The sequence below is a fragment of the Lepidochelys olivacea genome (genome assembly GCF_965140295.1).
Source record: "Lepidochelys olivacea isolate rLepOli2 genome assembly, chromosome: 4".
Taxonomy (NCBI): Eukaryota; Metazoa; Chordata; order Testudines; family Cheloniidae; genus Lepidochelys; species Lepidochelys olivacea.
In genome coordinates, this window is record NC_140414.1 from 122,502,668 (window position 1) to 122,527,200 (window position 24,533).

General features: G+C 41.1%; 1 long non-coding RNA gene across 3 annotated transcripts in view; it reads left to right on the forward strand.

Annotated features, from left to right (window-relative positions):
* Nucleotides 1–1,906: 1,906 nt before the first annotated feature.
* The window catches only part of LOC311520057, a 29,160-nt gene continuing 6,533 nt past the window's right edge, over nucleotides 1,907–24,533 (forward strand). Inside the window, exons 1-5 of one of the 3 annotated variants that reach the window (XR_014711464.1) lie at nucleotides 1,907–2,032; nucleotides 2,561–2,756; nucleotides 12,919–13,129; nucleotides 14,819–14,984; nucleotides 15,565–15,836. This is a non-coding gene — a long non-coding RNA (uncharacterized lncRNA). Of the gene's footprint in view, nucleotides 2,033–2,438; nucleotides 2,757–12,918; nucleotides 13,130–14,818; nucleotides 14,985–15,564; nucleotides 15,837–24,533 lie in introns of those variants that run through there. The other 2 variants (XR_014711465.1, XR_014711466.1) reach the window with 2 other exon arrangements.

Consider the following 24,533-nt stretch of genomic DNA (forward strand, 5'->3'; position numbering starts at 1 on the left):
TTAAAAATTAAATTGCAGAAGAAATAATCCAATGTAGCATTTTTAATTTTTTGTTCTTTGCTTTATATGTGGACAGTTTTAAAAACTTGTTTTGAATATTTATTTAATCTATTTTACATAGAAATGGCACTTCTTTGTTAATCATTTATCAGTTGAGCTGTAAATATGTTTAATTACATGAAAAGATAAGGTGAATGTGTTAACCGGCTAGGCAGGTCACTATTACAACACAAACCCTCTAGCACGTCAATAGCATAGGGAGCTAGTATTTGCCCTTAAACTCCCTTCCAGTACAGATTCTCCCCCTCCTTCCCCCCCATTCCCATATCTATCACCGGAAGTAATAATGACTCTTAAAGTACTAGGAGGTAAATATAGAGGTACAAACAGAACAAGGTTTATTAAACAAAGAACCCCACAACCAATAAGAGTGAACAAGCAATATCTATTCAGGGGACACCATCAAAGGGCCTAATAACATCAGCCACACTATCAGAGGCTCGTTCACCTGCACATCCACCAATGTGATATATGCCATCATGTGCCAGCAATGCCCCTCTGCCATGTACATTGGTCAAACTGGACAGTCTCTATGTAAAAGAATAAATGGACACAAATCAGATGTCAAGAATTATAACATTCATAAACCAGTCGGAGAACACTTCAATCTCTCTGGTCACGCAATCACAGACATGAAGGTCGCTATCTTACAACAAAAAAACTTCAAATCCAGACTCCAGTGAGAAACTGCTGAATTGGAATTCATTTGCAAATTGGATACTATTAATTTAGGCTTAAATAGAGACTGGGAGTGGCTAAGTCATTATGCAAGGTAGCCTGTTTCCCCTTGTTTTTTTCTACCACCCCACCCCCCCAACGTTCTGGTTAAACTTGGATTTATGCTGGAAATGGCCCACCTTGATTATCATGCACATTGTAAGGAGAGTGGTCAGTTTGGATGAGCTATTGCCAGCAGGAGAGTGAGTGTGTGTGGGGGGGGGGGGGTGAGAAAACCTGGATTTGTGCTGGAAATGGCCCACCTTGATTATCATGCACATTGTAAGGAGAGTGGTCACTTTGGATGAGCTATTGCCAGCAGGAGAGTGAGTTTGTGTGGGGGGAGGGGTGAGAAAACCTGGATTTGTGCTGGAAATGGCCCACCTTGATTATCATGCACATTGTAGGGAGAGTGGTCACTTTGGATGAGCTATTAGCAGCAGGAGAGTGAGTTTTTGTGTGTGTGTTTTTTTGAAAAAAAGGGGGTGGGAGGGTGAGAGAACCTGGATTTGTGCTGGAAATGGCCCACCTTGATTATCATGCACATTGTAGGGAGAGTGGTCGCTTTGGATAAGCTATTACCAGCAGGAGAGTGAGTTTTTGTGTGTGGTTTTTGGAGGGGGGTGGGCGGGGTGAGAAAACCTGGATTTGTGCTGGTAATGACCCACCTTGATTATCATACACATTTTAAAGAGAGTGGTCACTTTGGATAGGCTATTACTAGCAGGAGAGTGAGTTTGTGTGTGCGGGGGCGGAGGGTGAGAAAACCTGGATTTGTGCTGGAAATGGCCCAACTTGATGATCACTTTAGATAAGCTATTACCAGCAGGAGAGTGGGGTGGGAGGAGGTATTGTTTCATGGTCTCTGTGTATATAATGTCTTCTGCAGTTTCCACAGTATGCATCCGATGAAGTGAGCTGTAGCTCACGAAAGCTCATGCTCAAATAAATTGGTCAGTCTCTAAGGTGCCACAAGTACTCCTTTTCTTTTTGCGAATACAGACTAACATGGCTGTTACTCTGAAACCAAGCAATAAAGCACTCCTATGTTAACAGACAAATAGGCTTGAAGCCAAGGTCCCCAAACAATACAGGTGGTTGGTAGGTATACAATAAATCAAGAAAATTAATACATCACCATGTCACTGACGAACAAGGAACGAGACAGGATCACACGAGGACTCGGGAACAGGAACCAGGAACTCTGGAATCCACAGGAACAGCGCAGGAAATCAGGAGCAATCAGGAACAACAGGTAAGTTCTGGTCTTCTCTTCTGGTCAATGTTCCCTCTAATTTTTTCCATCTATGTGCAGAATGAATTTTGTTATGTGCACCAATATCGAGGTAATATGAGGATGGGCACCACCAGTAGAAACAAAAAACCTAGATATAACATATTTTTTTTAAGTTACCATAGGTATCGAAGAAGAAGAAAGGAAGAATATTAAAACAAGGTACACTGCTTCAGATGTTTATTTAATATGAAATCAAATAATAATAAAATTAACACTGCAAAAATTTCAGTAGCCTATTAGGATTACATGTATCTATTCCTTTTGAGACATAAAAGAAAATTATCAATTTTCTTGATATAAGAAACAAAATATTTTATCATTAGTATTGATGCATGAAATAAAATGTTTACACTTTATGCTTGAAATTAAAGATATCTCTTGGCTTGATATTAAAAGTTTTCATCTAGTGTCTTTATGTATGATTGATATATATATTCCCTTTTTTTTGTGACACCTGTATGAAATTACTTTATTTTCTTGATTTAGGAGACCACTAATCACTGTCATTGGAATGAGACCCCAGGCCAGTAGTTAGCAGATTAGATGATGGGGCAGACACTTGCCACTGGCTATGAACCTTTTCTCTTCTGTCTTTACCACTCTTCCAGTGTATATATAGAGTGTCACGGTTTACTTCTTCACCACTTGAAGTATGAAATTTGATCCTCGTTGGCATATCCAGGTGATTTTATTTCAATCTGTTTCATGATTTAGTTTTGATATTATTCATATGGCTAAAGCCATGCTCACAGTCAGCATTGGAGACTTGGAAAGTTGCACATATATCCACCAGTTGTGAAAGTACACTCTATTGTTCTGCATTTTTGTAGAATAAAAGTCACCATTTCCTGGAAATTTATCATCAACTTTGCTTAATGTTTCTCTGCAATTATGTATTTCTAATTGTTGTATTTGTTCACAATGGACTCCTTTTTTCCCATGGTGTTTTGGGTAGATGACTTCACTCGGCTAAGGTCCAAAATTTTTCTGTATTTGTCAACTAGCTTGCTAATGTTTTCAATGCTAAATCATAACTGATTTGCTGTGATGAAAGTAGGCAAAATCAAAAGCTACCTATTCATTTAGTTCCTTTTCTGGAAACCTTTTATTCAGATGATCACCCCGGAGATATGAAACTTAGAATGGATTCACCGCTGAATTGTTCATCTCTTGTGCTTGATGCAATTAGATTTTTCACACTGTTGGTCCAAGAGACTGTTTCTCCTAGATAGTGTCCTCTCATCTTGCGGATCTGGACCCTTGCTAACTGTACAGCTTCAACTGTTGTTAAAGAGCTCTTCTGAAAGCATTTGGTCAGTTCTGCTAATTCATATAAGACATCATTTAATGCAGTCAGAGTGATACCGTAATTAGTGTCAAAAAGCTTCTTCAGGCAGTACTTTGCTATCGGGTGAATTGAGATTTCACGTTCAAAGTATCTAGGAAGGGTCTCTTAATTGCACATCAAAGCACTTACTGTGAAATGTCTAGATAGCCACCTGACTTTATTTAGAGGTTTAAATGCTACAGTCTCATTTTCTGAGATGTTTGCCATTTCCTCAAATTGTCCTCTTTGGACTGAGGATCTGCAGAAGACTGTATAGATGGTCTTCAAAAGTGTTTCTATTTTCTTCAACATTGGTACTTTGTTCCACGCATCGACTAACTCCAGATTTTCTCAATGGACCACACAGTGTTTTTCTGTTAAATGTGGAATGCACTCCCTGAGTTGCACGGCAGCACCATTGTTTTTCCTAGTATGACAAAAGCACCATCAGAAGTGAACGTCGCCATTTTCATCAAGTCTAGCTTATTGAGAGTGTAGAAATCCACCAAACAGTGTATTAAACACTGCAGCTGCTGCATCTCTGAACTTAACAGAAATATCTGTGCTTTCTTCAATAATAAGTGTATAATAGGAAGACAGGCGAATCTCTGACATGATTTCTCCATGGACAACACTGTTGTTTGATTCCAAAAACTCAAAAGCATAGTTTTTGCTACGCCATCTCATTGGTACATGCAGATACTTTGCCATGTGATCATTTATATTTTGCACAGAGTTTATGGAGCTGTTCATTTGTACTGCAAGCAGAACGTTATGAGAAATTTGATTTCTTCTGGCTTTGAACATTGTCTTTCCATCAGTTCCAGTCTCTTCTGTCTGTCGTTAGTGGTTTCGGATAGAATACTTTGCAAGTCAAATCCCAGTGGGCGAGAATTTATGCTTCTAAGAATATGTGCAGCAGATTCAGGACCTTTGCTTGATAAATGCCTCTTCATGTAGTCCAATTTCCATCTATCTTCCCATTTCTTGCCTGTAGAGAAATCACTGGATATTCTAGCTCCAGCACAAATTTTGCAGATCAAGCCCACATCAGCACTGTATTGGAATATTTCCCTCAGTTGTACACGAATCTTGCCTCTAGATTGTTGAGATTCTGTTTCTACTATTTCATCCAGCCACTCTCCTTTGAACGTGAGGCAGCATTTCTTCTTAGGATTTGCTCCTTTGTTGGTTGATACTGTTTGCCTTCATTTAAACATGGCTGTTAAAAGGATATGCTTTTGTTAATAAATAGAATTTCCACAAAAATAATTAAAATCAATAATAATTTTTAAAATTCTACATTAAACTCTGACATTTTACTCAATTACTGTAGGCAAGACTTTACCAATAGTATTTGTTTTATATGTTTGATGTGAGAGAAGCAACTTGGAACAGTTAATCGTTATATTGAACAGCAACATTGTTAAATTGAACCGAAAACCCTATAAGGTTATTGCAAATATGTACTTTTATCAGCAAAACACACATATATTACAAGTATAAATTCTATCAATCTTACCGAAAACTGGGTGAAAATCAAGAGAGTAGCAACTGCACACCACATTGCAACTGCCCCTTGGCTACGTGTCCTTCTCTGTCCCAGTTTCCCAGCACAAAGAGAGATGTCAGCACCAGTCCAGCGAATACGGAGCAAAATTCAAGTTATTTTTTTCTTTATTCCTATCAAAAACATAATGAAGCCCTGACATTCTGACAAGTTTATTTGACTGAATTTACCAAGATAAACACAAGTTGCCATCGCTCAGGATGTGCGCAGCTGTAATAATCAAGTGCGTGGCACTTGATGGACTGTTATGTGGCCATGCAGGCATGCAGCTTAGAGGGAATGCTGCTTCTGGTCTTGACTTGACTTGACATCTCAGCTGGTTTCACTTATTAGGTACTGGGCTGCTCTGAGGGCGGACAATCTGGAGTGCTGTGCGCTTAGTCCTTATATAACTTCCTGTCTCTGGGCAGATTACACTTGTTACATGATCAGTTCCCGCCTTTGTTTGAAAAAGGGCACCATCTTAACAAACACGAAGGGGTACCAACATGGAGGCCAAACAACAACCCTGGTAAAACAAAATGGCGATTTAGGAATTGGCCCTACAAATGTATATTTATTTTGATGAGTTATGATAATAGGTGAATTTAAGCCATGTTATTGGACTCTAATTCTTAAGGTTTATTGTATTTTCAAAGTAGCCTAAAGGATTTAGGCGATGGAATTCCATTGATTTTTTTCAATGGGATTTGAGCCCCTAATTCCCATAGACTCCTTTTGAAAATCCCAGCATGAGATTTAGAGAGAGAGTGTGTGTTGTGAAACCCAACTCTATTGAAGTCAGTGGGAGTTTTGCCATTGATATCTGTGGGCTCAGGATTTCACCAATTGCGTACTTAGATTGTTATGTCTTCAAGGCAGGGGCTGTGCACTTTGCACAATGAAGTAGGGCCCATATTTATTTGTAATGCAAATAAATAAGAAGAATTGTGCTATTTTTATACATTATGGTTCTTTGGCAAGACTTCAGAGGAATACTTTGCAAATTGTACTTTCCCAGGATCATTTTACAAAGCAGATATTGCCCCTCAGAAGGATGACTAGACAAATGCTACATTAATAGAGATACAAAAAGGAGAAAATAAACCATTATCACAGAATGTGGTGATTCACTGTGGGCTCGATCCTATAGATCTTTTGATGCTTTTGATCATGTCTGATGCTTTAGGATCTAAAGCCCTAGCTACATATCTTTTTCCAAATGTACTGTAGTCCCAACTTCAAAAGTATAGAAGTGTAATATATGTATTTATGATAAAATTATTTCTGTAAAACAATTCATCCCTGTTCTTCACACATACAAAGCCTTTTGCAAACCTTGTTGTGCAGTTGCATCCACTTAGAACAAAGATAGAACAAAAGTCTAGACAAGACAGGAGTCAAATATAAGGGTTTGGGAGTTATGAGAACTCTGGGTATCCTGTAATATTGTGGGAGAAGCCTGTAATTGAATTTAATAACCAGGTTCTTAGTACTAAAACAGAAGATAAAAAGAAAAGTTTTAAAAAAACTAATAAAACAGTACAATAGATTGCCTTTGTTTCAACTCTCAGTAGATGAATTATCTGTCATATAACTACTTTTGATAAATTCACGTAAGCATGTTTCAATAAACACAGCCCACAGAATTCCTAATAAGCTTACTGTATAGTTGCTTTCTTTGTTACTCGAGCATGTGGACAAGGTAAAAATTAGGGCTCAAAATTTATTTATCTAGTCCATTTATCTTTGGTATTTATAAGATGTCTCTGTTACATTTTCATCTAATCATCTTTAATGATATGTTAATTGAATACAATTAATGAAGTAATCATATTTTTGTAGCTTTTTATATGGCAACAAACATACATCTTACTAATAGTAATTATTAATTAATTAGGGTAATTCTGCTTCATGATATCTTTGATTACTGATGTGATACTGACATTTGAATCAGTAAAGTCAGTGGAAGTTTTGCTTAAGTAAAGGCTGCAGGAAAGCCCAATATCTGTAACTGTCAAGTGTGGCATCTATTAAGGTTAAATGTTTGTAACACTTTAGTGGTGAATGATCACACAGGAGGAAATGAATTAATCTTTAGTAGCTGGTCAGCTATTGGTAGCCTCTCACTGGAAAAAGAAAAATAGCTCCACCATAGAGGAATGGTTAAAAAACATATGGGAAGTTGTGGTTATGGAAAAAAATTAAGATACCAATGATGTATCCAGCAAAATAGACAGAGGACAAATAGATACTAGATATTTGGTTACCTTTTATTCAGTACTCAGAAAAAGTAGATTCACCTTCAAAAAAAAAAAATCCGTACGCCTATCCAGTTGTTTTGAGTATTAATATTTGATAGACATGCCTGGTCTGTTAAATATGTGTAATAGAGAGATTTCACTCACTCTAGTAATGATATACTATAGGTGGTGTAATGACGCTCGCTCTGTAATATGATAACACCCTACAAAATAGAAAGATCTGATTACTATATTCCTGTCTCCTTAAACAAAAGCTAACTTGTAATAAGTGTTATGTTTCTGATAGTTACATGACAAAGATTGGTAAACTTGTTAAAACTTCCTAAATAAATAAACATTAGTGGTGATTGAATTTGTGCAGAAATACTTTAGTGAAACTGTATGAGTTAGGATCTTGGTAAGAAACTGTTGCTGGATTGAAGAAAATAAGTAATTTCTGTATTGTGTTGCTTTACCATACCTATGGACTGTAACCTGAAATCCAGGCACAATAAGATGGATAATAAATGTTTGTTTTAAATGTATTACATTTTAAATTATTGCATAGAGGGTAGAGAGTTCTCTGTTTACATGGGCAATGAAACAAATGTGATGAGAGAAAATTCTTCATCAAAGAGATCAAGTTTTATGATGTATATAACGGAAGTACTATTTAGATTACAGGTTTCAGAGTAGAGCCTTGTTAGTCTGTATCCGCAAAAAGAAAAGGAGTACTTATGGCACCTTAGAGACTAACAAATTTATCTGAGCATAAGCTTTTGTGAGCTACCGCTCACTTCATCGGATGCATGCAGTGGAAAATATGGTGGGAAGATTTTATATACACAGAGAACATGAAACCATGGGTGTTACCATATACACTGTAACGAGCGATCAGGTAAGGTGAGCTATTACCAGCAGGAGAGAGAAAAAAAAAAACCTTTTGTAGTGATGATCAAGGTGGGCCGTTTCCAGCAGTTGACAAGAATGTGTGAGGAACGGAGGTGGGAGGGATAAACATGGGGAAATAGTTTTACTTTGTGTAATGACACATCCATTCCAAGTCTTTATTCAAGCCTAATGTAATGGTGTCTAGTTTGCAAATTAATTCCAATTCAGCAGTCTCTCATTGGAGTCTGTTTTTGAAGTTTTTTTGTTGAAGAATTGCAATTTTTAGGTCTGTAATCGAGTGACCAGAGAGATTGAAGTGTTCTTCAACTGGTTTTTGAATGTTATAATTCTTGATGTCTGATTTGTGTCCATTTATTCTTTTAGGTAGAGACTGTCCAGTTTGGCCAATGTACATGGCAGAAGGGCATTGCTGGCAGTTGATGGCATATATCACATTTCCCCCCTCCTTCCCCTGTTCCTCACACGTTTTTGTCAACTGCTGGAAATGGCCCATCTTGATTATCACTACAAAATGCTTTTTTTTTTTTTCCCCCTCTCTTGCTGGTAATAGCTCACCTTACCTGATCACTCTCATTAGACTGTATATGGTAACACCCATTGTTTCATGTTCTCTGTGTATATAAAATCTCCCCACTGTATTTTCCATTGCATGCATCCGATGAAGTGAGCGGTAGCTCACGAAAGCTTATGTTCAAATAAATTTGTTAGTCTCTAAGGTGCCACAAGTCCTCCTTTTCTTTATATAGATTACAGTATGTTTTACCTTTAAACAGTACCATGCCTGAATATTTTACATAGAACCATTGATTAAAAAAACAAACACTATAAATATGAAGAAATATTGAGGGGTGGGGTGGGTCAGCTTTTACTCACCATGAACATTTGCTGTGAGAAATGTATATAACCTTTTTTTTTTGTTCCTTCGATTTTGTAGACATTCATTTATCATTCAGTGGAAAATTAGAAAGTAGAAAAGATGGAATTGTTTGCTATAGTTACATAACAACAGTATACTTAATTACTGCACTACTTCTCATAGTATGGTAATTTTAAAATTGGAGTGGAAACCAATTGCTAGAGTTATTTGAAACTGAACTTGACAGAGTACTGGAAAGTATATTGTACTGTTTGAAAAAACCCTGAACTGGTGGGGTAACGAAGGGCCTGATCCAAAGCCCATTGAAGTCAGTGGAAAGATCCTCAGTGAACTAATAAGTCTTTTACAGCATAATTCATTACTGTGTTACTCCAGTTTTATGACCGTTTAACTCATTTACTTCAGTAGTTTCACCAGCTAAAAGGAGGAAAAATCAATTCCCTGGTTTCTATAATATTTCCTTTACCATCTGTTGTAACTTTTTAAGGAAGCAGTATTTTTTTAAAAGCTCACTTTGGATCTCTCTCAAACCCAAAGAGAAGCAAGCAGTTAGGCAGTCAGTGTGTAATTAGATAAAATGAGATTAGTTTTGGAGTTGACAGTTTTGGCATATAACAATTGTGTGAAACATCTACCAAATAGTTTGGAACACTGGTACCTCTGAAGAAAGGATCTGCTTGTAAGATGGTCTAATCTTTCAAATCTGGAGCATACTAGAATGGAGTCTGACCAGGACTGCAGTGAACAGATAGAACAGAACTTGTCATTGAGTCAGTCTGATTGCTGCATGATAGTAGAACCCACTGTAGTTTAATGAAACTGAGATACAAAAACAAATAACACCCTCACCCGACCCCAATCACATAAATTCCAATGCTGTAATATAAAAATGGATATACATATTTGCTGTCAACAATTTCACATCTGCACCAAAAATAGACCGAATGCTTCATCGTAGCTACCCAATAACCATGCTACTAAAATATTATAATATTCAGATAACTCAGCTGTGGAATTCCCAGTCAGGCTCCACTTCCAACCCCAACTATCAGTAAGGTAGTCTGACAATAATGAAATGTATGTTTAAGGTATTGAGCAAGAAAGAAAGTATTGCATGGGTGGTATAAACAGTGTATCTAGTATATTGCATATGTGGACAATGAAGAACCAGTCCTGCAGACTTTATGTATGTAAAACTCCCATTGACTTCTCCATGAAGGTTATGAGAACAGGTCTACCTTGCTGTCCCAGCGCCCCTCAGATGTGGAATGGGACATTCTGCCAGCTAGTTGTCACCTGATGACTCAGGTAAAGAAAGCCAATCAGCTATGGCTGAAGTTGAGATAAGAGAGCCCAGCCTTCTTAACTAAAAGACAGCTAAAGGTAAGGAAGAACTGAAGTTAGGCCAGGGGGTCACCCATCTCAGCTTGACTAACTTCTCTTTTCCTACTCTCTCGGAGGATCAAGGGTCCCAGCTCTGGCAGGGATCTTCACTTCCTCCCAGATACCTCGTGATCTGAAATCTTTGGGGCTACTCCCCTTCCCTTCCCCTAGAGGCAGCAGGAGGGCAGTGCCTGGCAAGTAACTGTCTTTTACAAAGAAAATACACACGTGGTATGTGTAGGCAAGGACACTTCCCCACCCCCACTCAAATTGAGGAGAATATTTTGTTAGGGAACTATGCTCTTAAACTTACAGCACTGTCTATGCCAGTCGTTATCAAACTTTTGTATTAGTGACCCCTTTCAGACAGCAAGCCTATGAGTTCCCTTATATATTAAAAACACTTTTTAAATATTTAATACTATTATAAATGCTAGTGGGGTTTGGGGGTGGAGACTGACAGCTCACGAAGTGGTGTTTGGGGGTGGAGGCTGACAGCTCACGAACTCCCATGTAATAACCTCATGACCCCCTGAGGGTTCACAACCCCCAGTTCTAGAACTCCTGGTCTATATCTAATTAACAAGTCATAATAGCAAAAATATAGGCTATAAAATAAAACATTTGTCAACAGCTCCCAAATTTAAGAGCTGAACTATATAAGGAATGAAAATTAAATAGTTTACTTAATGCTGCTTTGAAGATTCAACACACTGTTATGGAAGCAGATCATACTAGTCTCTGTCAGCTCAATAAAATCGTTGTTTGTTTTTAATTAAATCGTTAAATAATCCCCTGTTTTCTGAACTGCTTACAGCACTGTGCAATTATTCTAACACTAAACTCCTAGTCATTCTTCAGAATGTCATAACTGCTGATTTTCTTCGACATCCTTAAGACATTCTATGATAAATTAAAAGGCCTGTTTTAATTAAATAAGTATATACATTCTTTCATCAAGGTAGCTGATTCACCAAATATTATTTAATAAATGAAATTTCATATCCAGAAATATTTCTAAATTCTGAATGGCATTACTGTAATATGTGTTGCTTTTCATAATTACAACTTTATTAATTTTAGATATTGGCACACTTCTGTCATGTTATGCAACTTTTTAGTTTTGCAAGTATTGAATTTCATCATAAATTCTATTTATTATTGACTGTGGACAGATTTTTGTAAAATGATGCAAAAATACCACGGTCTTCAAATATTACTTCTTGTTCCCAAGTTTTTCATGATGTTGAGGAACTTGAAACAGGCCTAAACCTCTTATAACACTGTAGTTTTGCAACACAGCCAATTAGTCTGGTAATGGGAAATCTAGGTGCTGAAAAAATGTGGGATCAGGCCTAAAATACATATTGTACAAATAGGATATAACTGTTGCTTGATGTGTTGAAAAAGCAGAACATGTGAAACCTCCAACGATGTGGCTTTGAACATAGTCAATTGGATAGGATATTTTCAACTTAAGGGACAAAAATAATTTCCATGATGAGCTCAAGCCTATATTCTCTGTACACCTAAAGCTCCCATTGACTTTAATGGGAATTTTGAGTGCACAAGAAATGTAGCATGGACCCTGTAAAAGGAAAGCTCCAGTTACTGTGTGGTAAATTTTCAGAAGAAATGGGTTAATAGAATCACAAATGTTCATTATTAATGTGTAAAAAGAAAAGGAGTACTTGTGGCACCTTAGAGACTAACCAATTTATTTGAGCATAAGATTTCGTGAGCTACAGCTCACTTCATCGGATGCTTATGCTCAGATAAATTGGTTAGTCTCTAAGGTGCCACAAGTCCTCCTTTTCTTTTTGCGGATACAGACTAACACGGCTGCTACTCTGAAACCTGTCATTATTAATGTGTGTAACTCAGGTTTATTATTATTATAGTCAGGACAGGTAGCCATGCCTATAGAAAAGGTTAGAGAGACAAGGTGAGTGAGGTAATATCTTTTATTGGAGAACCTTCTGTTGGTGAGAGACACAAGCATTCAAGCCACATAGATCTCTTCTTCAGGTCTGGAAAAGGTATTCCCACAGTAACTGTAAAATGCAAGATGGAACAGATTGTTTAGCATAAGTACTTAGCACATATTGTTAGGGACTATTCAATGTAGAGTGGCCGTTAACATTGCGATGTTGCACTCTATATGATTTTATAAAAATATGCTAACGAGTGTGAATATAATGTAACTGGAATGTGCTTCATGCGAAAGGTCTCTTGTAAGGTATCATTACAAGTTTATAATCTACTGAGTGTGGTCATCCAATTTGTATAAGTGTATCACTCTTGTATCTGAAACTAGAAATATGAAATATAACTCTGAGGTCCTGTTGTAGTTATGCAAAGTGTGGGCCATTAATGGTGGTTTGGAATCTTGATGGCTCCCATTAACCAGGACAATTGTCTGTAGATGGCTCTGTTTTACTTGTAAGTCTTCCTGTATAATGTGTGCTGGCAAGTGGGTAATGAAGTCTTACAGTGACGTGATCATGTCACCTGAGCTGGAATCCATCTTTAACGTGGTGCTTTTCTATTTAGAAGGAAGGGTGGGAACCCAGAGAGGGACAAAGGATTCCCGCCTTATGCAAAAGATATATAAATGGGTGGAACCGAACAAAGAGGTAGCCATCATGAGAAATCCCCTAGCTACCACCTGAGCTGGAATAAGGGCTGTACGAGGGGAAAGGATTGTGCCCAGACTAGGAACGTGTTCAGTCTGTGAAAGAAACTTATTGAAACATCTCTGAAGGTGAGATTTTATCTGTATTCAATTTTATTACTGTACTAGACTTAGACTTGCATGTTTTTTTATTATATTTTGCTTGGTAATTCACTTTGTTCTGTCTGCTATTACTTGGAACCACTTAAATCCTACTTTCTGTATTTAAAAAAATCACTTTTTACTTATGAATTAACCCAGAGTATGTATTAATACTGGGGGCGGCGGCAAACAGCTGTGCATATCTCTCTATCAGTGTTATAGAGGGCGACCAATTTATGAGTTTAACCTGTATAAACTTTATACAGGGTAAAACGGATTTATTTGGGATTTGGACCCCATTGGGAGTTGGGCATCTGAGTGTCAAAGATAGGAACACTTCTTAAGTTGCTTTCAATTAAGTCTGCAACTTTGGGGCATGTGGTTCAGACCCTGGGTCTATGTTGGAACAGACTGGCGTGTCTGGCTCAACAAGACAGGGTGCTGGAGTCCCACGCTGGCAGGGAAAGCAGGAGCAGAAGTAGTCTTAGCATATCAGGTGGCAGCCCCAACGGGGTTTCTGTGATCCAACCCGTCACAAACACCTCTGCAGTCACAGGACAAAAAAAGAGGGGTTGTGGGTTACAAATTGTTGTAATAAGCCATAAATCCAGTGTCTCTGTCCAGTCCGTAATTTTTGGTGTCTATCTGAGTAATGAATTTAAACGTTCAGGTTTATCTTTTGAAAGTGTTCCTTTGAGGATGAAGACTGAAAGGTCAGATATAGAGTGATCGCTTTGTGAAAAGTGTTCACCTACAGGTGATAAGGTGTTTTTTTTTTTCTTTTTCCTATTTGAGAGCACAGTGATTGTCTGGGTTCACTCACATAGTTGTTATAGGATCATTTGGTGCCCTGGATGAAGTATACCACATATTGTGATAAGCATGTGTAGGATCAATGGATCTTGAAAAGTGTGTTGTGGGGAGAGTTGATCATTGTTGAAGTGTAGATATGTCTGCCAGTTTTGCTGCTGTTTGTTGTTCTTGTGGGATCTGGTGCCACTTTGAGTTGGTGTGCCCTGGTCTGTGGGGAGTTTTCTTCTTCTGATGAGCTTGGAGAGGTTGGGGGATTGTTTGAAGGTCAGAAGTAGGGGTTCAGGAAAGATTTCTTTCAGAATGGGGTCCCCATTGAGTATAGGTTGTAGTTGTTTGATGATATCCCATATGGTTTCCAGTGTGGGGTGGTAGGTAACAACTAGGGGTTGTCCAAGAGTTTATATTACAAGACGCTTTCAATTGCTTATAATTTTGCCAAACTAACCATTGGTCTGAAATTTTCCAGACAGGGAATCTACCTTAGGCTGCTTATTTAAAAAAAACAAAAACAAAAAAACTTTCAGCAAAAACTAGTTTAGCAGTTTCTGGGAATGAGATTTGGAAAAAAAAATTCCTTTAATGTTATAAAAACTTATTGTTTTGTTGAGAAGTGCGCACCTACAAGCTTTGCAGCAGGGACTTGAAGTTTTGCCTGGTAGAAGAAGGTATTTCTTTTGTGTCAGGAATGTGCCTTTTGCTTTTCCCGTAAAAACAGCTAAATTTGATTACGTTATAAGCCTCTGAAAAGTTTCAGTTTGCACATGTGGTAGCTAAATTCTCAGAAGATTCTAGATGTGTTGAATATGATCTTTGCCCAGAACTTCAAAGGCTGAGCAAGACCTGCCTTGTAATTGTTTTTCCCAGCTGCTGTGACATCAGGCACCAGAGCAGGGCGACTGGATCTCCTGTGTGCCCAGTGGTCCCTCTGCTGCTATTTGGCTCCTCTGCCACACTTCCTAGACAAGCCTGACTCAAATGCAGAGAGGACAAGAGCTGGATTGGACAAGGGGCTGGGGGTGTGGAAGACAGAGTGAGTAGATTGAGACAAGGATCCTGGTGGTAAGGGGAGGAGGGAAGATCTGGGACTGGGAGCCAAGGGTGAAATGGGGGAAACACCAGTTGGACAAGGTTCAAGGGAGAGATGTGGGAGATTGGGATTGGGTGGGCAAGAAAGCTGGGATTACTAGCAAGAATGTGGAAGGAAGAGGGAGTTTGCCTGGGATCTGTCCGAGAGGAGTTACGCTAAGTGCTGCATTAGGGAGGCTGTCTTGGTGAGTATCTGAATGTGTGTTGTGGAGACAGTTTGTCAATTTGACCGTGTGCTTTATTGTTTGAAAAGTGTGAATTGGGAGTGCTTTGTTCTACGTGAGCCTTAAGTGGGCTTGACTGTTATAAAAAGGCAGTCAGCGGCGAACCAGGGGAGCTGCAAACAGAGGGAGTTTGCCTGGGAGTTCGCCTGGGGAGAGCCCACTGAGGCTTTCATCTTGCAGGCTTCTCTGAGTAGTTACTACAACACCTGAGGAAGCTCTTAGAAGGAAGGTAATATGGATGGTGAGTGTTCAGCTGCTGTTACCTGCACAGGATGTGCCATGTTTGTCTTTCTTCCACAGGACAGAAGTGACTTTGTCTGTACAAGGGCAAGCTGGTCTCCATATTGGAAGAGAAGGTTCAAGGTCTGGAGAAACAAGTATCGACCCTGCGTTGCATAAGAGAAACTGAAGATTTCCTGGACAGACGTCAGGATATGCTTCTAAGGGCATAACATTCTGAAGATTCAGAACAGGCTCTGCAGCGGAAACAGAAGGATGGTGAAGAAATTTGGCAGCATGTGACCTCCAGAAGAAGAAAGGGGAGCATCCATGTACCAGCAATGCAGATACAGGTAAGCAACCATTTTCATGTTCTCTCCACAGGTAGTAATGCGGAGAGTGGACTAGATGATACATCTGAGGGAAGGGAGCAGAAGGAGACTCCGCTGATTGGAAGGCATGAGATGCACTGTCTTAGGGAAGGGAGTTCCATGACCACTGCTCCCAGGAGAAGGAGGCAGCGGGTGGTGGTGATCGGGGAGTCCCTCCTCAAGGGGACTGAGTCATCTATCTGCCGCCCTGACTGGGAAAACTGAGAAGTCTGCTGCTTGCCAGGAGCTAGGATTCATGATATGACGGAGAGACTGCTGAGACTCATCAAGCCCTCAGATCGCTACCCCTTTCTGCTTTTCACATGGGCACCAATGATACTACCAAGAATGACCTTGAGCGGATCACTGCAGATTACATGGCTCTGGGAAGAAGGATAAAGGAGTTTGAGGTGCAAGTGATGTTCTTGTCCATCCTCCCCGTGGAAGGAAAAGGCCCGGATAGAGACCATTGAATCGTGGAAGTCAGTGAATGGCTATGCAGGTGGTGTCGGAGAGAAGGCTTTGGATTCTTTGACCATGGGATGGTGTTCCAAAAAGGAGGAGTGCTAGGCAGAGACGGGCTCCACCTAACGAAGAGAGGGAAGAGCATCTTCGCAAGCAGGCTGGCTAACTCAGTGAGGAGGACTTTAAACTAGGAGCACTAGGGGAAGGAGACCAAAGCCCTGAGGTAAGTGGAGAAGTGGGATACCGGGAGGAAGCACGAGCAGGAGAGCGCAATAAGGGAGGGCTCCTGCCTCATACTGAGAAAGTGGGATGATCAGCGAGTTATCTTAAGTGCCTTTACACAAATGCAAGAAGCCTGGGAAACAAGCAGGGAGAACTGCAAGTCCTGGCACAGTCAGGGAATTATGATGTGATTGGAATAACAGTGACTTGGTGGGATAACTCACATGACTGGCAAAAAGAAAAGGAGTACTTGTGGCACCTTAGAGACTAACCAATTTATTTGAGCATAAGCTTTCGTGAGCTATAGCTCACTGATGAGCTGTAGCTCACGAAAGCTCATGCTCAAATAAATTGGTTAGTCTCTAAGGTGCCACAAGTACTCCTTTTCTTTTTGCGAATACTGACTAACACGGCTGTTACTCTGAAACCTGTCACATGACTGGAACTCACATCACTGTCATGGATGGATATAAACTGTTCAGGAAGGACAGGCAGGGCAGAAAAGGTGGGGGAGTTGCATTGTATGTAAGAGAGCAGTATGACTGCTCAGAGCTACGGTATGAAACTGCAGAAAAACCTGAGAGTCTCTAGATTAAGTGTAGAAGTGTGAGCAACAAGGGTGATGTCAGAGTGGGAATCTGCTTTTGACTACCAGACCAGGGGGACGAGGCTTTCTTCCGGCAACTAACAGAAGTTACTAGATCGCAGGCCCTGGTTCTCATGGGAGACTTCAATCACCCTGATAACTGCTGGGAGAGCAATACAGTGGTGCACAGACAATCCAGGAAGTTTTTGGAAAGTGTAGGGGACAATTTCCTGGTGCAAGTGCTGGAGGAACCAACTAGGAGCAGAGCTGCTCTTGAACTACTGCTCACAAACAGGGAAGAATTAGTAGGGGAAGCAAAAGTGGATGGGAACCTGGGAGGCAGTGACCATGAGATGGTGGAGTTGAGGATCCTGTCACAAGGAAGAAAGGAGAGCAGCAGAATACGGACCCTGGACTTCAGAAAAGCAGACTTTGGCTCCCTCAGGGAACTGATGGGCAGGATTCCCTGGGAGAATAACACGAGGGGAAAGGAGTCCAGGAGAGCTGGCTGTATTTTAAAGAATCCTTATTGAGGATGCAGGAACAAACCATCCCGATGTGTAGAAAGATAGTAAATATGCCAGGTGACCAGCTTGGCTTAACAGTGAAATCCTTGTTGATGTTAAACACAAAAAAGAAGCTTAGAAGAAGAGGAAGATTGGACAAATGACCAAGGAGGAGTATAAAAATATTGCTCAGACGTGCAGGAGTGAAATCAGGAATGCCAAATCACACTTGGAGTTGCAGCTAACAAGAGATCTTAAGAGTAAGAAGAAGGGTTTCTTCAGGTATGTTAGCAACAAGAAGGTGGTCTAGAAAATTGTGAGTCCCTTACTGAATGAGGGAGGCAACTTAGTGACAGAGGATGTGGAGAAAGCTAATGTACTCAATGCTTTTTTTGCCTCTGTCTTCATGAACAAGGTCAGCTCCCAGACTACTGCATTGGGCAGGACAGCACGAAGAGGAGGTGACCAGCCTTCTGTGGAGAAAGAAGTGGTTCGGGACTATTTAGAAAACCTGGACGAGCACAAGTCCATGGGGCCAGATGCGCTGCCTCCGAGGGTGCTAAAGGAGTTGGCGGATGTGATTGCCATTATCTTTGAAAACTCATGGCGATCGGGGGAAGTCCCGGATGGAAAAAGGCTAATGTAGTGCCCATCTTTAAAAAAGGGAAGGAGGAGGATCCGCGGAACTGCAGGCCAGTCAGCCTCACCTCAGTCCCTGGAAAAATCATGGAGCAGGTCCTCAAGGAATCAATTCTGAAGCACTTTGAGGAGAGGAAAGTGATCAGGAACAGTCAGCATGGATTCACCAAGGGCAAGTCATGCCTGACTAATCTAATTGCCTTCTATGACAAGATAACTGGCTCTGTGGATGAGGGGAAAGCAGTGGACATGTTATTCTTGGACATGTTATTCTTTGACTTTAGCAAAGCTTTTGATACGGTCTCCCACAGTATTCTTGCCAGCAAGTTAAAGTAGTATGAGCTGGATGAAACGACTGTAAGGTGGATAGAAAGCTGGCTAGATCATTGGGCTCAACAGGTAGCGATCAATGGCTCAATGTCTAGGTGGCAGTCGGTATCAAGCTGAGTGCCCCAAGGGTCAGTCCTGGGGCTGGTTTTGATTCAATATCTTCATAAATGATCTGGAGGATGGTGTGGATTGCACCCTCAGCAAGTTTGCAGATGACACTGAACTGGGAGGAGAGGTAGATACGCTGGAGGGAAGGGATAGGATACAGAGGGACCTAGACAAATTAGAGGAGTGGGCCAAAAGAAATCTGATGAGGTTCAACAAGGACAAGTACAGAGTCCTGCACTTAGGACAAAAAGAATCCCATGCACTGCTACAGACTAGGGACCGAATGACTAGGCAGCAGTTCTGCAGAAAAGGACCTAGGGGTTACAGTGGACAAGAAGCTGGATATGAGTCAACAGTGTGCCCTTGTTGCCAAGTAGGCTAAAGGCATTTTGGGCTGTATAAGTAGGGGCATTGCCAGCAGATCAAGGGATGTGATTGTCCCCCTCTATTCGACATTGGTGAGGCCTCATCTGGAGTACTCTGTCCAGTTTTGGGCCCCACACTACAAGAAGGATGTGGATAAATTGGAGAGAGTCCAGCGAAGGGCAACAAAAATGATTAGGGGTCTGGAACAGATGACTTATGAGGAGAGGGTGAGGGAACTGGGATTGTTTAGTCTGCAGAAGAGAAGAATGAGAGGGGATTTGATAGCTGCTTTCAACTACCTGAGAGGGGGTTCCAGAGAGAATGGTTCTAGACTATTCTCAGTGGTAGAAGAGGACAGGACAAGGAGTAATGGTCTCAAGTTGCAGTGGGGGAGGTTTAGGTTGGATATTAGGAAAAACTTCTTCATTCGGAGGGTGGTGAAGCACTGGAATGCATTACCTAGGGAGGTGGTGGAATCTCATTCCTTTGAGGTTTTTTAGGTGAGGCTTGACAAAGCCCTGGCTGGGATGATTTAGTTAGGGATTGGTCCTGCTTTGAGCAGGGGGTTGGACTAGATGACCTCCTGAGGTCCCTTCCAACCCTAATATTCTATGGCTCTATGATTCTAAGAGGACCGTGGGGATTGAGAGCAAGTGGAGGGGCAGGAAGACTGAGGTCAGATGAGGAGTTCGGGGGGAGGAAAGACTAGGACTGGTTGGGCAAGAAGACTGGGACAAGGAGTTTGGAAGCGGGAGATGACTACATTCCAGCGAGGAGCCCTGTGGTAGGGTAGGGGCTGGGATGAGGAACCCAGGGATGGAGACTGGGCCTGGGAGCCAGGGTGAGGAGAAGATTGAGGCTCAAATAGTGAATCTGGAGAGAGAAACTGGATATGACCAGGCAAAGAGATTTCCATTGGAAGTGGGAGACCAGACTTAGGCTGGAGGGGACAGGGGAAGAAGGGTGTGGTACCACTAGAGAACACTCCCATCCAGAACCTGGAATGGAACCCAAGATTCCCTAGTGTCAGCATTCCTCTTTTTGCAAATATATGTGAAACCCTGTAACAAACGGTGTCCCCCATCCCTCTGTAATACCATCGACAGAGGATGGTAACCTACAACTGCCATCATTTACTCTGTTAGCTCAGGTGGTAGATGGCTATGCCATGGATCTACAGGTTCCAACCCTGCTGGTGACCTATGTGGGCGTCAGTATTATTCGCATTAAGACTGCAAAGTCAAGCACTCAAAAGTTAGTAAACGCCAAATTTAAGGTGGCCTGTACAACCTTAATTCGTACCACTTGTGTGTATCCACTGTGATAAAGTCTTAAATTACATGATCAAATAATATTTTTTCCTTGTCTCTCTGATTATCTATAAAGCAGGCATTGTGCAAAGTACTGAAATAAGAGCTTCTCATCACTACCTCCCTATTGACCTTAACCCTAGACCACTAATGTTCAGCTTTTGAAGAGTGGTGGTGATGTTCACTTTTCATGGAGCTTCTCCAACAGAGAAATTGAAAGCTTGGTAAAGAACTATCAGTTATCAGGCTAGGAGGCAGACTGCCCCAAAATGACTAAAATGTTAGGTGAGGAATCAAAACAGTGGGACTCTTTGCATAAGTAATGATTATTCCTGGGCATTAAAGTTGCAGATTGGTGTAGGGATTAGCAAAAAAATTCAAACAAAGTTCTTTATCTGACTAATTGCACCTCTTTCTATCTGCAGATTGTGATTTTTTTTTTCAGTTATTTGCTGTATATATTTCTATGAATAATTCCTGGTCTAGTAGAATCTGAATGTTTCCCACACTATCAGAAATTGCTTAGGGCACAAACAAGGCTCCACCATTGCTGTTTATCTTGGACTGTTCTTTGCATGTCCTCTGTGTTACTAACTCCCATATCTTTTCCTACTCTGGGTAAAATTCAGTGGAGGGATTCTCCAGGAGCCCCTCTTGCATATTCCAGCTGGTTGAAAATTTTCCTCTAGACTTTCCCCCACAAAAAAGGCCCTTTTTTCAATGAAAACTTTTATGGAAAGTTGTTTTGTTCAAAAATGTCTATTTTTTCAATTTAAATACCAAAAGCTGAACATTTTTCAGTTTTCAAAATCCGAGTTTTTTCAAAAAACAAACAAAAAAAATGTTTTATTAAAAACCAAGGGTTTTTTTGTTTTGTTTCATTGAAGAACTGGAAAAATTCCACCAAAAGGTGGTTGGTTTGTTTGTTTTTTATCGAGTTTAGAAAAATGAAAAATTTGTTTACATTTTGCCATTTTCTGACCAGTTCTAGTGTCTAGATTGTTTGCTTATTGGGCAAATTTAACACAAATTCTTGATTGGACACACAGGCTGCATGGTATGTTTCGGTTCCCTGATTGAAGAGGTATAATTCTTAGAATCAGGTTTTTGTATCAAATTCAGATTTCATTTTCCACAAGTATTCTCCAAGGTTCCATGAAATTTATTGTTATGGCAAATATTCCTGCCAGTATACTTGTTCACTAGAATATCTGCATAAAGAAAACACAAGGAATGTAAACAGTCTCAGCAAGTTTGTTTAAAAATTTGAACTTCTATTCATGGAAAAAATCTTGCCATATTCATCCAGCTCTTGATTTGAGGACCATTTGAGATAAGAGCTCAATGTGTGGACTTGTATCAGAAGAATATCCAACCCTTTTGAGGTTTTCAGTATATATTGCAGATTCTGGAACATCTAACTATACAGTCTGACATTCTGTCTGCATCAGTGGTCAAAACTCAGTTCTTCAGAGCAAGACTTAGGGAAAAAATAATTTAAAAAATACATTCTCCACCTCATAATGCATCTAGCCAATTATACAGTTCTGTACATTGAGTTGGGAGAATGATCTATTTCAGAGTGTGAAGTGGGATTTCCCTGCATCAAAAAGTACTTCCAAATTTATTGCACAGCAGGTAAAATCTGAAAATGGCAAGCAGCCTGTGGAAGACATGCACCCTTCTGGCTGGGCATACATAGCAGCTCTTTCCTCATATACAGCCCCCTTCTGACAGCTGCTCTAGCTCTGTGGTGATTTCTCTTCTTGTGACGTATCCCTCTGATCAGGTCAATTTAAAGTCTCTCCCCATTTGGGGTAACAAAAGTAAAAAAAAGGTCCCAACACAAAAGTTCCTTCTGCCCCCCCTTGGGCTATTCCTTGGCCCCTCTTGGAGGCTGAGCTTCAGGTCCATCCTGGGCTCAGTAGTCCTTATATTGAGCTTGTATGCCCCTTCCTTGGGGCTGATAGAAGAACCCAATCCCACCCTCTTGTCTGGGTTCTAATCCAGGGATCCTGTATTAAGCAGGCAGGTCTGCTCCTTCAGATGCACTGCTGTTTCCTTGGGCCACTTACTACTTGGCCCCAGGCCTGTGGCTTCTCCCTCAGTCCTCCTAGCTCATTCTTTCTCTGCTGGAATGCCAACCCTTCCTGACTGCCTCTCTGTGCCTTGCCCCCCAAAACTCACCACCGGGATTAACTCTGTCCCTGTGGCCTTCTTTAGCTTGCCTTCCTCAGGCTCTTCCCAGAGAGCAAGAACTCCCTATTGCCTCTCCCCTGGGTTTCTCTGTCCTGGCCCCCTCTCCTGGATCTCCTCTTCAGCTTTTACTTCCTTGTTTATGAAGAAGCTCTTCCCTACAGGGGTGTCATAATAAATCAAGCCTGATGCCTTCTCCAGGTACAGCAAGGTGGGCTAATTGGGGTCTCAAACTCCTGTTAACCTTTTGTTCAGCTGTCTGGGGTAGCCACCTTATCACACAGACAAACCTGCTGAGGCTCCACAGTAGCAATTGTAGGTTACCAAAGGTGGAAAGGTCTGTTCAGAAACAAAGAAACTTTTGGCCAGAGAGAGAAGGCACATATCCAAAGCTACAGAAATGTTTGTGGTCAGTTTTATGTTTGTATTATTGGTGGTCGTCAGACGTTTAGTTTAAATAATAATATGAGGCAGTCACCCATCCTTAAGACCTAACACTGGCACGGTGATATCCCCACTGTCCTTCCCTTAATGTCAGAAAGTGGTATTCAATATACTCTTGTTCTCCTGCAACGACATAGAGGGTGGGACACCAGAGGTAGGAGAGAAGGTAAGGGAAAAGAGATGAAACATTGGGGAGTGAAAGGGACAATAGGGGAGAGGTATAGAGATGTATACCATCAAAGTGGAAGGTCAGAAATAACACATGGGAGGAGGGTTGAGGGGACTGGATGCATTTCACAGTCAGGGCATGGGGGACTCATACCACCACTCTCCAACTACAATCACACCCCATGGGCATAGCCTGTGGGGCAGAGACTTCCCTTGCCAGTAGTGGGTTCCAGAACTCCACCCTTTGCTTTGGTGTGGAGACCCCCTCCTACAGCCTGTGAGGAGCCAAGAATTCATCCTCAAGTGATGCCAACACCATTATTAGTCTCACTCAGCTTTATCAGCAAGGCACCTTGATCAGCAAACAAACAGCCTCAGTGTCCCCCCAGCATCAGCTTCTCCGTCACTAATCCTTCCCTCTGGGCTCTTGGCCAATCTTCACATGCAGCATAGTGCTGGCTCACCAAGGACACCCACTCAGGCTGCTCCCTGAGTTTGTGCCCTGGACCTGGGCTCAGACGCTCTGCAGTGTCTCAGCAGCCATTGTTGCCACACCCACACATCCTCTCTGGTTGCCTGTGAATTCTTCACCCAAGTCCCAGAGAGCTTTTAACAGGAAGTTAGGGGCAGGATTTCCTGCCACCTCTCTATCCAACCAGAGCTCTTGCCAATCAGGGCTACAGATTTCTGCTATGGTGTTACATTCCTCCCTTCCAGTGAAAGGAAGGAGGACCAGCAGCAGGAACTCAGGGGTGGGATTTTCTCCCAGTCCCTTACTGAACTGGGGATTTGGGCTGGCTCCCCTCTCTGCCCAGCCCCTAATTAATCAGAGGGCATGGAGGCTGGGCTTTCCCTTTCATGCTGATGCTATTCTGGGGGGTGACTGCTCCACACGTGCTATGCCCTCCTACACAGGGAGGGTGGTCAATGGATCTGCGCACCAACTGATTATGCTATAGGGTAGGGTTCTGTAGTAGATTATAACACCACAGAAGCAAGAGGGTGGCATGCAAAAAAGAGATGCAAAATTGCTTCCCTGGGCTGCTCCTGGGGTGGTACATCTAGGTGCCATGCCTTACAGAGGGCAAATTAAAAACACAATCTAACTCTGAGATTAGGAAGAAGCCGTTTAATAGTACTAAATCTTAATGGGCTTTGTCTAGCCTGTCTTTTTTTAAAATTATTTTATATTCATTATTAAATATAAAACATCACCAAAGAGTTGAAAGCACTTGGAGTCAGCAGCTTAATGCAAATCTGCTGAAGTATAACCAGAGGTTAAAACCTGATCTAACTTGAACATTATACATATACAAACTGTTGAGTTCAAGTGAGAATT